This window comes from Elephantulus edwardii, unplaced genomic scaffold (assembly GCF_000299155.1).
Source record: "Elephantulus edwardii isolate Elephantulus edwardi_28Jun2011 unplaced genomic scaffold, EleEdw1.0 scaffold00068, whole genome shotgun sequence".
Lineage (NCBI taxonomy): Eukaryota > Metazoa > Chordata > Mammalia > Macroscelidea > Macroscelididae > Elephantulus > Elephantulus edwardii.
This window is the reverse complement of record NW_006399818.1, coordinates 9,613,202-9,630,204: the sequence shown is the minus strand read 5'-3', so window position 1 is coordinate 9,630,204 and position 17,003 is coordinate 9,613,202. Positions and strand designations below refer to the sequence as shown.

Genomic DNA, 17,003 nt, shown 5'->3' with positions numbered 1-17,003 from the left:
GGATTGATTCAGTGACTGGGGTAATCGGGATGGGTGTGTCAGAGGCAATGTGATTGGCACAGGATAGAGCAGGGTTTAGAGCTGTTGTACATAGGGTCACTATGAGTCCCAAACGACTCGACAGCACATAACAACAACAACAACAAGGTGCACCTGATGCAGACCATGGCCTTTTCAATCACTTGCTATGCAACTCAGAGTAGAAGAATGAATAAGGATGGCAGAAGAAGAACTGTTGTCTTTGAATTAAGGTATCGGAAAAGAGTACTGAGTTTCCCACAAACTGCTACAGGATCAGACAGGTATGTCTTGGAAAAGACGCAGTCAGAATGCTCCTTGGAGGCAAAGATGCCAAAGCTTCATGTCCCACAGTTTGGGTATGTTGCTAGGAGAGGCTATCCTTTGGAGAGAAACATCATGCTTAGAAAGGTGAAGGGGCAACAAAATTAAAAAAGACCCTCACCTAGGTGGACTGACCCAGTGACTGCAGCAATTGGCTCAAGTGTGTCAGAGATGAATCATACTCGACTTGACTGCATCTGACAACAACAACATTCTGAGAATATGAGTGTGTGGATGTTTTCGTGTGCGTGTGTGATATAAATGAGAAACACAGAGAGCAGAAGGCAAGAAGAGAAAAATGAAAAACTAACAATTAATAATAAAAGCTGCAGGTTTCAAATTAAAGCAATATAAATGGAAATAGGAAAGCACCGTTTTAATGAGAGCTGTAATTAAGGAGTGTGAAGATGAGTAAGTGCATCACACTATCAGTGCAGGCTCCTCAGTGGCCCCGTGAACAGAGTGCCAGGGTTTCCAGCACAGTCAGCTGCAAGGCACAGCAGCAAAGTAAACACACAATGTTGCAGTGACTTCATCGCACCAAGAGGCTACAGGCTCTACTCGGCACAGCTTTTACCATTTTCTCCTGCAGTAGTTTTCTATGCTGCCTTCAGAGATCATGCTAAAGACTTAACATGACACCACGCTGCTATACAAGGAAATGCTGAAGAATGCACTCTCCACAGTCAAAGAAATTCCCAAAGGCTTGATCTGGAGGAGGGAATGTGGGAAGTGGGGAAATCCCTACCTCCCCTCTCTCCCTGCTTCTGCTTCTAGACAAGGGGGAAAAAAAATCTAACTAAAGCATGTAGAGCAGTATCTCGGGAATTTTCCTTCTATTCTCTAAACTACCTTGCTGAAACTATTGAAAAAAAAAGTATAGTCACAAATTAAACAGGCAATGAATTAATACACACACACACACACACACACACACACACTTGCAGTTCGGACGTACACTGATAAGTGTTCTGTTTAGTAAAACCAAAGAAGGCGAAGATATTTTTTTCTCTCAAAGCTGAAGTTGCTGCTCATTAAAATGAAGTATCTTCTAAATGCATCTGAAATTGCCTGCAGTGTGAAATATAGACACTATTTCCATGGCACCCAAGCTGATTCTGTTTCCATCATGCTGAGCACCTCAAGTTGAGTTGCCAGACACTCAATAAAATCCTTTCAACCAGAGGGGAAAAGAGAAACACAAGTGAAGTACTAAGAAAACATCACCAAGGATGAAAGTAAACAGCTAAACATTAAAGAATCATCAAAGGAAGCAGGGAAGTTTGCCTGTCAAATTACAATACTGCTACCAGCCACGATCAAGTGTCAGGAAGCAGGTGGATGCAGGAATCACCATCTTAAACAAAGTCTTTCAAACATTACTTAAGGATTCTGAGACTATAGTCTGCTAAAACTGGTCTCACCATGCCTATCTTCTTTTTTCCTGTTAACCATTTATGCTTGATTGGGACTATCAGGTAAACATCTATAAAGGTTTCCTGTTTATTTAAAATATGTACTTTCATACAGGCATAGAAGATCCCAACCAAAGAGTGAACACCAAATGTATCTTTTCTTTGAGCCCAGGAAACAGCATAAAAACATACGCCTGATGTCATCAGCACTATTTTAAGAAAAATCCACACCAATCATGGAAAGAAAAGTGGTGAACAAGAGCCAAACAGTGGAGGAACTTTATCATTCCAAACTTCCTATCAACGGGAAAGAAGAACCCAGAATTTGCCCCCGTATTATTTCACTCTTTAATTATTAAATTACATGTACTGAGAATGATACAATATTTTACGAATTAACAGCCACATGGCATTGGAGTACTTCTGAAGTGCAACACATCAGAACTGAAGGAGAATTAGACACTATCAAATAACATGCCCCACTGCCAATTTAAGACTCGACAAGAACCAAGCAGAATTACCACTGTTCTTTAGAACGCTGCTCTGATCAAAAGAATGCAACATACGTACTTAAGGAGAAAAACATCTCCATGACATGAGAACCCTGCAATTCACAGGCTCAACAACTCTCTAAATGCTTCTGTTTTCCTTTGGACTTCAAAAGGCAGCCAAGAATAGATCTGAAATTGTGGTGCTCTCTTCGCCAAGACTCTGGAGACCAAGTGAAAAAACTAGAGCATGATCCTGAGAGGAATGCCCCGAAATAAACACTTCACCTGATGGATGCAGCAACACACAGGTTTTGAATGGGAAACCAGCTTCTGGTCTCAGAAAAGTACTGTAACCATTTCAGTAGCCTCAGAGCATTTTCTTGCCTAGCAGGAGGGTGAAACTGTGCTGTTAACTCAAAAATGTTCCTCCCACCACTGCCCCCACCTCTTGCCCAAGAGGCTGCAAAAACTGGTGTGCAGAAGGAGCACCGTGATACTTCCAGGGGAAAGCAGCAATGAGGTCATGCAGTCGCTCCGTCTGCTAGTGCAGGGTTCCTCCTGCCACCGATGTCACTGCCCAAGTTGGAAAAACCCCCACAAGACACAGGGCCATCCTGGACCCAATGGCAGGTGCGTGAAGCACCGGCTGCCCACCGCCGACTCCAGCCTAACTCACACGTGAGCTCGTGTGCACATGGAAGGATGGGAGAGTTGGCTATGCGGGCTGAGCATCCTGGCCCTTCCGGATTCAGAGCGGGTGCCCCTCAACATGCAAAAATGTTTCCTCTCTCGTCTGAATTTGTCAGTCGCCCTCCACCAAGAGACTGTACGCTGCTGCAGTTTACCATCACCAACACAGTTCCCCGCAGCCGCCTCAAGGACAAAGAGCGAGAGCTTATGTTTCCATCAGAGCTGATGAGCTCAGGCTTAAGGAAAAAAACAAAACCAACAAGCCATACAGACAAATAACCCCAGGCGCTTTGCTTAGCTCAATCACCTCTGATGAGGATCTATGAGAAAAAGAGAAACGCAGGAGGAAGGTCACTAGCTTAGCTGGGAAGACAGCTAACAAGCATTCTCCTCACTGCAGCAGAAGAGCTCATTGCAAGCAAGCACTTACCATAAAAATAGAAAGAGTCAACAGAAGGAGCCCAGGATCCTTCCTCACTGGCTCTGGCAGAAAGAAATCCAGCCTGAACCTCTCTGGCTCAGAGAGAAGGCAGCGAAGTGATGAGAGGCAGCAGAGCCACCACACACAAGTCCCGTTCAGCCTCCCCTCCGGCCCGCATGCAGTTGTTTGTGCTGTAGAAACCCTGAGAAGTCTGGAACAGGACTCTCCCCAGAGCGAGTCCGGAGTGCAGGCAGCCGGCTGGATCTCAGAGCATCACGTCCAGGACTTGTGCTCCCCCGGGCTGCAGGGGCGGCGTGGTCGGGGGAGGGTGGGCGCCAGCCTGGGGAGGATGGGCACAGGCTGGAGTCAGGCAGGCAGGCAAAGGGGTAGAAAGGAGCCTCTTTGGAGTAGAAGGAACTGCTGGCTGGAGCATCAGGATTCCACATCAGTTATTGCCAGGGACCAATCTGCCCAGCCAGGGGCCATGTCAATGTGACAAGAGAGAAGCAGTGGAAGGTTGGTTCGAAGGGAGGCAGGACAGCCCCTGCCTGGAAGAGAAGTTGAGCACGACTTCTTGACCCTCCTGTTCCACTGCTTTTAATATCTGCGAGAATTTAAACATGACCCAGAGCCCCAGAACTGCACAAGCCACTCGGAAAGTTTCCCAACACATCCCACAGCATCTTTGCAACAAGCCAGACTCAAAGTCACTCAAATACCATCTAATGATATCCCACAAATGAGACAGCCTTGCTTCCTCAAGAAAATACCTTGAGTCTAATAATCACACTTCTGAGTTGAGTATCATTAAGCCCATGGTGCAGGATAAGAGGACCAGAGTCTGAGCTCATACAAGCAAAGGATTTAGAAAGGGAAAGGTTAAATGCCTCTCCAAGAACTCAATTTTCAGTCATTGTTCACTTTCTGTGTAGTATGTGCATAGAAATCCTTGTTAAAGTTTAGTTTCTTAAGATAGTTAAGATGTCTCTTCAAAGTCCTTTAAATCAAAGCGAGTTTTTGTTGTTTTGGATACACAACCCTGAACAAAAAATCTTTTGAGACAGTGAAGTTTCAGAAACTTTGAGCTAGACTAGGACAAGGGCAATGAAAAGGAATTACTTTTTGCTGAAAGAAGGATGATGATGAGAATGTAAAGCATTTCTCACTTGTCTTCCCCCAGCCCATTCTGTTTTAAAACTCAACCTACAAACTTGTAGTTAGTTGCTATCAAGTCAGCTATGGCTCATGGTGATCTTACGTTAAAACAATATACCACCTGCTCTTGTACTGTCCTCACACGATTGATGGTATGGTTGAGCCCATTATTCTTAAAGGTGTTTACCATCTAATATTTTGAACACTCGCAGTAGAAGCAGTCAGGAAGTCGAAAGATATATTGCACTGGGAAAATCTGCTACCAAGGACAAGGAAGCCAGTTTTAAGATGAAGGTGTACCTGATGCAAGCATGGTATTTTCAATCTCGTCCTAGGTATCTGAAGGTTGGACAGTGAATAATGACAACCCAAGAAGAATCAATGCCTTTGAATTGTGGTACTGGTGAAGAGTATTGGATATTCTGTGGATTGTCAAAAGAACAAAGAAGACTGTCTTGGAACAAGTGCAACCAGGGTCCTCCTTAGAGGTAAGGATGGTGAAGCTTTGTCTCACATACGTTGGGCATGTTGTGAGAAGGCATCATTCATTGAAGGGGGAAAAAACATCATGGAAAAACAGAGTGAGGGTCAACAAAAGTGAGGATCAACAAAAGTGAGGAAGATCGTTATACGGATGAATTGACACAGTGGCAGCAGCAATGGCTTTGAATGTGGTGAGTATGGCAAATGACAGGGCAAGTTTTCCATCTGTTGTGACATGGTCACTATGAGTCACAGTGGTCTCAATGACACCTGTTGCTGTTGTCATGTGCCATCAAGTCACCTGTGGCCCATAGCAACCCTATATACAGCAAATCTGAAGCCTGCCTTGTCCAGAGCCAGTCTCACTGAGTCCAACACATCAACCCCCATTGTTGCAGTTACTGTATCATGTATCTTTTCTGGGGTCTTAGTCTCCTGTGCTGTCCCTCTACCCTTCTGAGGATGATTCCCTTCTCCAAGGACCAGTCCCTCCTGGCCACGTGCTCAAAGTATGTGAAATGCATCATCAAAATCCTCACCTCCAAGGAGAAACTTGGTTTCATCCTCTCCAAAACAGACCTATTTGTTTTCTTGGGGGTCCATAGTATGTTCAAGACTCTTCTTCAACATCTCAACTTAAAAGCACTGATTCTTCTTCTGTCATCTTTAGTCACAGTCTACCTCGCTGATGCATAGTAAGTAATTAATTGCAAAGACCAGGAACTAGATTAGGCACACTTTCGTTTCTAGATGGACATTATGGTGTTTCAATACTCTGGAGAAATTTCTGACAGTATATTTTCCCAATGTAACTCGTATTTTAATTTCCTGACTACCGGTGCCAAGAACGTTGACTGTGGAGCAGAGCAAGCTGCAACTGTTAACAACTTCTTTCTCTTCTCCATCTCTCACGGTGCTGCCAACTGACCCAGTGATGAGAATCTTTGTTTTCTTGATGTTGAGCTTCAATCCATATTGAAGACTATAGTCCATGACCTTCTGCAGCAATTGCTTCAGGTCCTCCTCAGTTTCAGCAGGCAAAGTTGTGTCATCTGTATAACATAAGTTGTTGATGAGTTTTCCTCCAATCCTAATGCTACTTTCTGCCTCATGCAGCCCAGCCTCCTGAATTATCTGTTTTGTCTATAAATTGGAAAGATAAAGAGACAGGATGCATCCCTGATGCACTCTTTTTCTGATTTTGAACCATGCAGTGTTTCTCTGTTCCTGGTAGGGTACAGGTTTCACATAATCAAGTGTCACTTAAAAACAACATTTTGAAGTAGACCACTAGACACTTCTCTCTTGTTTTTATTGGTCTAGCAGCTCCAATCTATCCACCAAGGATAACCCTGCTGTATTTGAAATACTATGTAATTGTGTCATAAACAAAAACCGTATGAATGAATGAAACCAGGAGGATTTGTTTCACTCAAACAGAAAACAACTAACAGTGGCATCCCTTCTAGGACCACAGTAACATGTAGGCCACCACAGTATGACAAACTGTCACTCAAAGTGAGGCTAACTTGATTTTGTTATGATTTGTTGTTGTTGTTGTTGTTATGTGCCGTCGAGTCGTTTTCGACTCATAGCGACCCTATGCACAACAGCCCTAAACCCTGCTCTGTCCTGCGCCAACCGCACTGCCTCTGACACACCCATCCCGATTACCCCAGTCACCGAATCAATCCATCTCATAGAGGGTCTTCCCCTCCTGCGCTGTCCCTCCACCCTCCCAAGCGTGATGTCCCTCTCCAAGGACATGTCCCTCCTGGCAACATGTCCAAAGTATGTCAGACGAAGCCCCAGAATCCTTGCCTCCAAGGAGCATCCTGGTTTAATCTTCTCCAAGATGAATCTGTTTGTTTTCCTGGCAGTCCACGGTACATTCAGTACTCTTCTCCAGCACCACAGCTCAAAAGCATCCACTCTCCTTCTGTCCTCCCTAGTCATTGTCCAACTCTCTGAGGCATAACAAGTGATTGCAAACACCATGGCCTGTATCAGGCGCACCTTAGTCTCCAGAGAGACACCGTTGTTCCTGAGGACTTTAGAGAGGTCCCTGACAGCGGACTTTCCCATTGCGATACGCTTTTTGATTTCCTGACTGATTATTCAATTAAATAAAGAGAGTAGGTTCTGAAATGAAATGACAGTCTAATTGGACTCTTTGGTTCAATAGCAAATCTTGGAATTTTCTATCTTGGAGAGGTTGTGTGGGGTCACCTTTTTGTCTTTGCAGAAAAGATGACTCCCTTTTTGGCAGTCAAGACTTAATAGGAAAATATAACTGTCCTTTGAGGTCTTTCCAGGGGGCTGAGATGACAGAGGGCTTTACATCTGAGTTCTCTGTTTTTACTTAGAAAATGAAGTGCCATTTGGACACTTTGTTGTGATCTCCACCCAGAGAGGCAAGCTTACCTGGGGGAGCCTGAGGACCATGGCTTGAAAAGAAGGGCTGGACACCAAGGAAGCAGTTAACTCACCACCAAAATGAGTAACAGCAGGAGGCCATAAAATGTTTCACATCAAAGAATAGCACTCATAATAAGATGAAACCTCTGAAATGAAGACGGAAGGGTGGCGTGCTGGAATAGCCCTGTGTACATTCATAAACAGGAGGAAATCTTTGTGATGTAGGGAGTCTTAAGTTTGATTTTATTGTTTATTTCAATTCAATCCAATCAGCGGCAATTAAAGAACAGCTCCTCTGTGTTGGGGGCCTTGTCCTCAAGAAGTTTATGGTCTCATGGAAAAATTTTAATCCTTTTTTCAAAATTTCTTTCCACACTGTGCTTCCTGCCAAACTAGAAATTATTCTACAGTTTAATGTTACTCAGATAAAATCAAGTCATAAAATTAGGCTTTGGCCTCAGATTTCGGAATTTGCCTAATAAGGTGCTTTCCACAACAAAAATGGAAATGTAGAAATTATTTTTAAAACAGGAAAAGGTTCTTTATCAGAATGGTTGCTTTTATCAACAGCTTATGCCACTGTAAAAACAGAGGCAGCATAACAAAGAATATATTTAATGAAGGAATATTATCTAAAGCTCCCAAATTAATTGAGATTAATACTGTTTATGAAATAAGCTCAATACCTTGAATACACAGGGTGATAACAAAGCATGAAAATGCTGACACTGAAGAAGACTAATTTACATAGTAGATTAAATAACAGCACGTCAATGACAATTGAGTCCATGAAAATGGGTATGTTACTCTCTTACTCAAATGCAATTAACTTTTCAAGTCTGGTCACTTATCCAGTCGAAGCCTCTCCTCCAAAAACGAGAGAGGCACCTCCCCACTTCTCTAGTATCAGCCACTAATTAATTTTTATAAAATAAAAATATTAATCCAAGTCGAATAAACGTGAAATGACATCAAGGACTGCGTCTTGCTCACTGATGCAGCTTGAGTATTCAACATATTGAAAAATCAAAACAAAACTCTAAAAGCCAAGTCAGGTATCACTGATTCCAACAACAGCAGCCTCGGTTTCAAGGAAGAACATCACTTCAGTATCTGTGATTTTTCAGAAGACAGCCAGGCCTTTCTTCTGAGGTGTTTCTGTGTGGACTCGGATTGCTAACCTTTCTGTGAGCAGCTGAGCATGAACGCATTTTGTGCTACTCAACACTCACAGCACATAGCGTGTTCTCAATAAATACTTGTCGATTTCATTAATGACAAAAAAAACCCCTGACTAAAATTCTTTAATACTAATATTTCAATGCCTTTGTTTGTATCTGTTCCAGCCATTCGTTGAAAGAAAAAGAAAAAGAAAAGATATGCTTTTACAGGAATTTTAGGTCAAACCAGCATGCAACTCTTAAATATAAAGATTCTTTCATGTCTTTCAATACCAAAGCTGTCCCACTTCATGTAAACTTGATTCTACTTTCCATAACCAGACCAAGGATAAAAAGTAAAAATATACTCATTTTTCAAGACTAGCAAAAAGGTAGACAATCATGTGATCATATATTTGACACCAGACATGAGAATCCAGGAATTTCAAAACACATTCTGCCCATCAATGCTTCTGAAAAGCAAACTGGAAGTTTCTTAAATAAAGGTCTACCCTTTTCATCTGTCATTTATAAATCAGTACCTTAAAGAAATTAGCATTGATTGATTCTTACTCTCAGCCAAATTTTGTTCAAGTGACTTCATATACCGCTTACTTTCCACAGCCTTCCAAACCCTAAACCCACTAGCATTTAACTGTTTCTGACTCATGGTGACTTTTTATCAGGCTTCTGAGGCTGTAAATTTTTTTTCAGGAAGAAATTACCCATCTTCCTCCCACAAAGCAGCTGGTAGACTATCACTGATAATCTTTAATTTGGGAGCTCTGATAGCCTAGTAGCAAGAATGCACTGCAATCCGAAAGGCAAGCCGTTCGAATCCATCAGCTGCTCACAGAAGGGTGGCAATCTTCTCCCCTGTGATTAACTGCCTCTAAAAACCCAACAGAGAACAGTACACTGAGAAATTCCTGAAGTTCAAGCTAAATTTAAAAGAGGCTGTGGCACCAGGGATACCACTGTTAACGTCAGATAGATCCTGGCTGAATGTAAAGAATACCAGGAGAAAGGAGCTCTGGTGGCTGAGTGGCAAGAAGTTGCACTGTAATCCCAGAGGTACGTGGTTTGAATGCACCAGATGCTCTGCTGGAGAAGGAAGGGCAATCTCCTCCTGTATCAGTCAGATCCAATTTCACAGTACACACACACACAAAATAATAAAATAAAAGAATATCAGGAGAATGTTTATTTGTATTTTATTGACTATGCAAAGACATTTGACTGTGTGGATCACAACAAACTATGGCTAACATTAAGAGGGGAAGGGGTTTGTGCGGGGAGAAGGGTGCAACAATAAATGACTGGAATCCCAAAATCTCTGTAGATGTTCATCGAAATGAAAAATAAACAACCTAAATTTAAAAAAAAAAAAAAGAATAGGAATCCAAGATCACTTTATTGTCTCATGTGAAACCTATACTCAGACCAAGAAGCTGCTGTCCAAACAGAACAACCGAACACTGCAGGATTTAAAATCAGGAAAGATGTGTGTCAGGGTTGCATCCCTTCTTCAAACTTATCCAATCTGTATGCTGAACAAATCATTTGAGACGCTGAATGCTGAAGAAGAAAGTGGAATCAGGATTGGAGGAAGATTCATTAACAACCTGTCTTATGCAGATGGCACAATCTTGCTTGCTGAAATGAGGAGGACTTGAAACATTTAATTGCAGAAGATTAAGCCTTCAATATGGACTGCATCGCAATATCAAGAAGATAGATATTCTCACCACTAGGCCAACAGGCAACATTATGATAGATGGAGAAAAGTTTGAAATTCCCAATTATTTTATGGAGGTCCACAATCATCATTCTTGTTAACAGCAGTCAGGAGATCAGGAGACATATTGCACTGGGCAAACCCACTGTCAGAGACCTCTCCAAATTACCAAGGACCAACGATGTCAGTTTGAAAATTAAACTGTGCCTGAGTCAGGCCATGGTCTTTCCAATCACTTGCTGTAAATCTGAGAACTGGACAGTGACTAAGAATAACAGAAGAACTGATATCTTTGAGTTTGGATTTTGGAGAAGAGCACTGACTATCCCATGAATTGCCAAAAACCCAAACAGATATATCTAGGGAAAAGTCCAGGCAGAGCAATCCTTGGAGGCAAAGAAGGTGAAGCAACTCTCACGTACCTTGGACATGTTGCTAGGAGGAGCTATTCCTTAGAAAGGGGTATTATTTTTGGAAAGTTGGAGGGTCAGAGAAAGAGGAAGATCCTCAATGAGAAAGATAGACACAGTAACTGCAGCAACGGACTTAAGTGTGTCAGAGACGATGAGGACTGTACAAGATAGGAAGGATTTAGATATGTTGTTCATAGGGTCATTAGGAGTTGTATTCAACTTGACAATAACATCAGTACATTTTAAAACCAGGATAAATAGTACTCTCTTATAGATAAAAGACTATTCCAGAAGAGTGTGGGATCTGCACAAACATCACAGAATTGTCCTTTATCTAATAATATCTAAATTCACATTCAGCAGGAGGCCTGATATGAAAAAGAGAGTAACTAGGTCTCCTAATGTTTCCCTACCAGAGGTCACTGCTGAGAATCATTTCCCCAAAGTGCTTAGTGGGCGGATTTTCAAATATGTCACACTAATTCCAAATATGCAAAAGGTAAATAATCTGTGGCACATAAATACAGAGCCTCCAGAGTCTTCAAAGAGGAATTTGCACTCAGTATTTCTCAGCCAATAGAATCCTATGTGACCCTCAAAGATCAAAACATACTGGAAGAATAAGAGATCACGGACCTGAAACTTTTTCTCTATTTTCTGAGGAAAGAGAAATAAATCAATGGCTGGCTTAAGAAAGTCAGAATTAGGCTGAATCTGCAGAGTCCAAAAATGGCTTCTGTGTGTGCAAAAAATATAAAACTAGAGAGCATATCAAAATCCAGCTGGCGTGTCTCCATACCTAATTGGTCCCTATGTCTGACCAGTTAACGCCACATCTCTCTTCAGTGAGCAATTAGGGATTATAATCAATTCATGGCCTTGTTGCCTTTTTACAAACCTATTATAATAGCTTCTAACCTCTCCCCTGTTCCAATACATTCTCCTTTTGTCAAGAGAATTAGTTTTCTAGAACACAAATATGACCATACAATTTTCCTGCTAATAAGCTTGACATGAGCAGCCCAAAGATGGCAATTCCTGAATCTGGCATCCTCGGTCTTGTGCTCTCTGACCTCACTCCACCGTCCAGTATCACTTTCTTCCACTGTTGCTGCTGCTTTTTTTTTCATTAACGATTTTTTTAATCCAACATATATTTTTAATTATTTTTATTAATTTATTAATTTTTTATTAATTTTAATGAAAGTTTACAGAGACTTTGGATTTCCATTCATTCACTGTTGCACTTTTCTCCCTGCCCACCTCTCCTCCCCAGTTCACTCCTCTCTTTGAAAAGCAAAAGAAAATTTGTTTCATTGTTATCCAATTCCTCCCCCCAAGTTCACTCCACTATGCAGCCTTCGTTTTGGAAAGTAAAAGAAAAATTCTTTCATTGTTAAACAATCCCTTCCCCTCCCCAAGTCCACTCCACTATGCAGCCTTCGTTCTGGACTCATGTCATGACAATAATACCTAATACCTAATCATATATCCCTTTTAAACAGTTCTCTCCATCAACTGTTTCAAGGCAGTATACATAACATATGTATATGCATATGTATATGTGTGTGAGTGTGTGTGTGTGTATATATATATATATATATATATATATATATATATATATATATATATATACATATATATATATATATTTACAGCATATTCTTTCCATTTAATTTTTCACCCATTCATTTGTTATTGAACATTTTCCTCCCTGCCCACCCCTCTTCCAGAGTTTGCTTTTCTCTTTGAAGGATTGTTATACAATCCCTTCCTCCACAGTCCACAGTCTACTTTCATATGCATTTCATTTTCTGTAATCTTGTCATGAAAAAAATAATACCTAATCCTATATTCCTTTTAAACAGTTCTCTCCCTCATCTGTTTCAATGCAGTATACATTATTTGTCCCCTCTTTTCTCAGGTTTCCCGCAACCCCAAGGTCAGTCCCATTTTATCACAGTGGCATTATGTAGTATTTGTCCTTTCGTAACTGAGATATTTCACTCCGAAAAATGACAATTTCTGATGAGGTTGTGGAGAAACTGGAACCCTTATTCACGGTTGTTGGCAGTGTAAAATGGTGCAATCACTCTGGAAGGCAGTATGGTGCTTTCTCAAAAAAGGTGCAAATAGAAATACCATTTGAATATATCCAAAGAATCAAGAACTGCCACCCAAGAAGATATATGCATATTCACCACTTCTTCTATATCCCATGTTCTGTGTACATCTTAACAACTTACTACTCCCCACAGATATCATGCCCTTGGGTGGTACAAATGCTTAACACGTGGCACCATATGGAAGTTCAAGCCTCCCCAAAGGCATCTTGGGAGAAAGGTCTAGTGTAGTTCTAAAAGTTAATCACAGAGCATATTTCTATGCTACTACACACTAGATGGCCATTAAGTCAGAATCCCAATGACAGTGAGCTTAGCCACTACTGTTAAATGCGGTGGTGTATAACTCACAGCGACCGTAGGAACAACAGATCTAAACCCTGTTCCATCCTGTGCCAAAGCCATCATTTCTGACATACCCCTGCCTGCTGCAGCAGTCTCTGTGTCAATCCATCAGATCTCTTTTGCCGACCCTCCACCTTTCCAAGCGTGATGTTCCTCTTCAAGGAATAGCCTCTACTGACATTGGCACCAAATATGTGAGATGAAGCTTTGTCATCTCTGTCTCCAAGAAGCACTCTGGCTTCTCTTTTTCCAAGACATATCTGGCTGTTCTTTTGCCAGTACAGTTCAGTGCTCTCTCCTCCAACACCACAACTCAAAGGTGCCAATTCTTCTTCTATCATCCTTATTCAATACCAGCTCTCAGGTACATGGTAAGTGACAGAAAAGACCAAGGCCTGATCAGGCACACCTTAGTCCTCAAACTGACGCCATGGCTCCTCAGTTATTTGGAGAGGTTCTGAACACAGACTTCTCCAATGCAGACTTTCCTGTGCTTAGCTACTATATCATGGTTTTTTTTTTCCCTTCTTCAAATAGCAGTCTGTTTTTCTCTCTTGAAAAGAATGCTCAAAAAAAAGAATGGTCAAGGCTTTGTTCAAGTGTTCCGTTTTCTGTTAAACTTGCCACAAATATTTCTTCATTACAATACTCATTCACTCACTCACTCTCTCATTGTTGCCAAGTCAGAAGTGACCCACAGTTGACTGTCCAGCTGGTTTTCCAAAGCTGTAAACAGTACAGGAGGAGACTGTCATCTTTCTCCTGGGCAGCAGCTGGTGGATTCAAAACTGTCTGAGAGGAACTGCCGCTGGGTTAGCAGCACAACGCTCCACATACCAGAGCTCCTGAGAATCGCTCTATCCTCGGCATTTCCAGGACATTTTCTCAGGTCTACTAGTCCAGGACATTGGGTAAATTACCTTTTAACGTTGTTGTTGTTGTTGTTATGTGCCGTCGAGTCGCCTGCGACTCATAGCGACCCTATGTACAACAGCCCTAAACTCCGCTCTGTCCTGTGCCAATTGCACTGTCTCTGACACTCCTTTTAACATACTTTATTTATATTTGTAAATAAGCAATGTATCTGGTATACAATAGGAATTCAGTAAATGCATGACCAGTAAAAACAGTGTGTCTGGAACTCTTGTGGTGTAGTGTAACCAATAAATCAGGTTGGTTGGTTTGTTTGTTTTAAGAAAATAGGAACATACTTGGTGCACTCTGGTGGCCTAGTACCAAGAGGCGGAGCTGTTTGAATCCACCAGATGCTCTGCTGGAGAAGGAGGGACAATCTCCTCCTGTACCTGTCAGATCTGATTTGATGGTACACATCATCACCATCATCATTATCATAATGGAACATTTTTGAGAGAAGTCTAAAAGATTAGAGGTGTAGTAGATTAACTCCCTAATCAAGGACTTCCCTGGTTTAAGGAATGACCCTGGATATGCATCCAGAGAACCAAGTTCCCACCCTGCCACTCCAGGTAATCCTTTACTCAAAATGAAAAACAATTGGTCCTGCTTCCTTTAGAGAGCTATTCTTACCTGCAAATGAGATACTATATAGTATCCTATATGGGAAAAGTACTTTCTCTAGCAATAAAAAGATACGATAGTAGGCAGAGTTGCCATGTGTTGTCATTATGGATATCTAACCCTTGGTGAGGGTGTTAATACTGCATCAAAGCATTCACTAAACGGGTTAAACTAGGTATCCTACAGAAGCCAGCCCCGGAGGCCAATGACTCCGCCATCAGTCATTGCCAGTGCTCTGCTTCTGCTCTGCTTGTCTGCAGTTTGGGTCGATGGAACACCAGAAGCCTCAGTCCCAGGTCTACCCCCTCGCTGTGCAGACCTGACCTCTGTGGCTCCATTCCCTCTATGAGTAAGTGGGAATAAAAATAGATTGCTGAATGAGATGGGGGTCTATTTATTTCTAATTTTTTTGTCAATTTATGTCTTTATTATGTAGTTGAGTGCTATCAAGTCAATTTCCCACTCACAACACCACCAAGTGACAGAGTACAAACACACCCTGCAGTTTTCTAGCCTGTCATCTTTCTGAGATCAGATCATCAGTTCTTCCTTTTCTCCAGTGGAGATAGTACGTAGCTCAAGCCCCCAGTCTTCTGGTTAGCAACTAAGTACGTAACCACTGCACCACCAGAGAGACGAACTTATTTCGCTGATTTAGCTAGTTAGCTTGATGATGATGTTGTTGTTATGTGCTGTTGAGTGAACTATCACTCATAGTGACCCTATCAACAACAGCTCTGAACCTGGCCTTGTCCTGAGGCAACCTCATCTCTGACACATCTGACTCCACTGCCACAGTTACTGTGTCAAACCATCTCATCTGGGGTCTTCCTCTCCTGCGCTGACCCTCCAATCTACCAAGCTATAATGTCTGTCTCCAAAGACTGGTCCCTCCTGGCAACATATCCAAAGTACGTGAGAAGGAGAAAAAATAGAGAGAAAGAAGTAGATAAGGAGAGAGATGGAGAGAGATGGAGGGGTGGGGGGGAGAGAGAGAAAGGAGGGAGAGGGGGGAAATGTTGTTGTAGAGTACCATATCTTTCTCCCAACGGGTCAGCTAGTGGTCTCAAACCATGTGCCTTCAGGATTGCAGCACAGCTTCCTGCCACTGGGCCACCAGAGCTCCCTTATATGGTTTTGGTTATATATGGTTATGGTTATATACTATGTATGGTTATGATTAAAATAAATGTAGGTATACATATATATGTATTTAATATACCCATGAGTCTCCAATAAAATTTTCTATCTGGTTGAGAAAAGATGACCAGTTGCCCTTGACTCTCTTGTTCTGTGACACTATGTCTCGCTGACTCATAACAACCTAATTGTTCTTTGTTGTAGTGTTAGAAAGTCCAACTCTACAGGACAGAGTAAAACAGCTCCATAGGATCTCCTAGGCTGTGACCTGTATGGAAGTACACTGCCAGGTCTTCAGGTCTTTTCTCCCAGAGAAGAATTAGTGGGGTTTGAATTTCTGGCTTTTCCATTGGCAGATAAGCACTTAACCATTGTGCCATCAGGATCTAAATATACCCTCACCATTGCCCGCCTTCTGTTCCTTGAACTCACCTGGTCTAATCTCACCTCAAGGTTCGTGTATGCTTCCTCTGTCTGGAATCTCTCTGCCTTGCACCTCGGCATGGTCCTTTCTCAGAAAGGCATTCCCTGATTTTCCAGTACATTACTCTCTATTTTCCTCATAACATGTATCTCCATCTGCAACCACCTATTTATTTGATCGCTTGTTTAACGCCTGTCCTCTGCAATATAATGTATGCGCTGTTCCATCGGGGATAGTTTTTCTCTTCTACTTAGACCCAAATCAGTCTCTAGGGCTAATAAATACTCAGTATACATTTCTTGAACATTTACAGTATAACTGACGTCTGTAAAACTATTCCCATGATCTCTACATCTTCAGGAAGTATCAATCATTTTTGGCTGTCACATGGGAATAAAATTACAGAAGTCACTTAATGTGGTCATAGGACAGTAACGTGTTCATGTTTATAGACATACTTAATAATGATTAAATCTCCTTTGTGGACTTGAAAATGTTATTCAGGGACAGGGGGCAACTACAAATAGTATTTCAACTTCTGCTTCTCTTTAAAAATAGGAATTAACAAAATGACATGCTGATCCTCATCTACATGACTAGAATTAAAGCTGGTGCAAAAAATGTTAAATTATGCTTATTTACTAAAGCAGGAAGTTCACATTTTCCTTCTCTTACATTAAAATTAGTTTGTCCTAAATTCAGAAAG

General features: G+C 41.7%; 1 protein-coding gene across 3 annotated transcripts in view; it reads right to left on the bottom strand.

Moving 5' to 3' along the window:
• Positions 1–17,003, bottom strand: part of ANO4 (anoctamin 4) — a 678,878-nt gene that overhangs the window by 510,002 nt on the left and 151,873 nt on the right. For 2 of the 3 annotated variants that reach the window (XM_006888523.1, XM_006888525.1), the window contains exon 1: positions 3,369–3,795. The exons of the other annotated variant lie outside the window; for it this stretch is intronic. The gene's annotated coding sequence lies outside the window, so the exon portion shown is untranslated. Of the gene's footprint in view, positions 1–3,368; positions 3,796–17,003 lie in introns of those variants that run through there. 3 annotated transcript variants of the gene reach the window in all.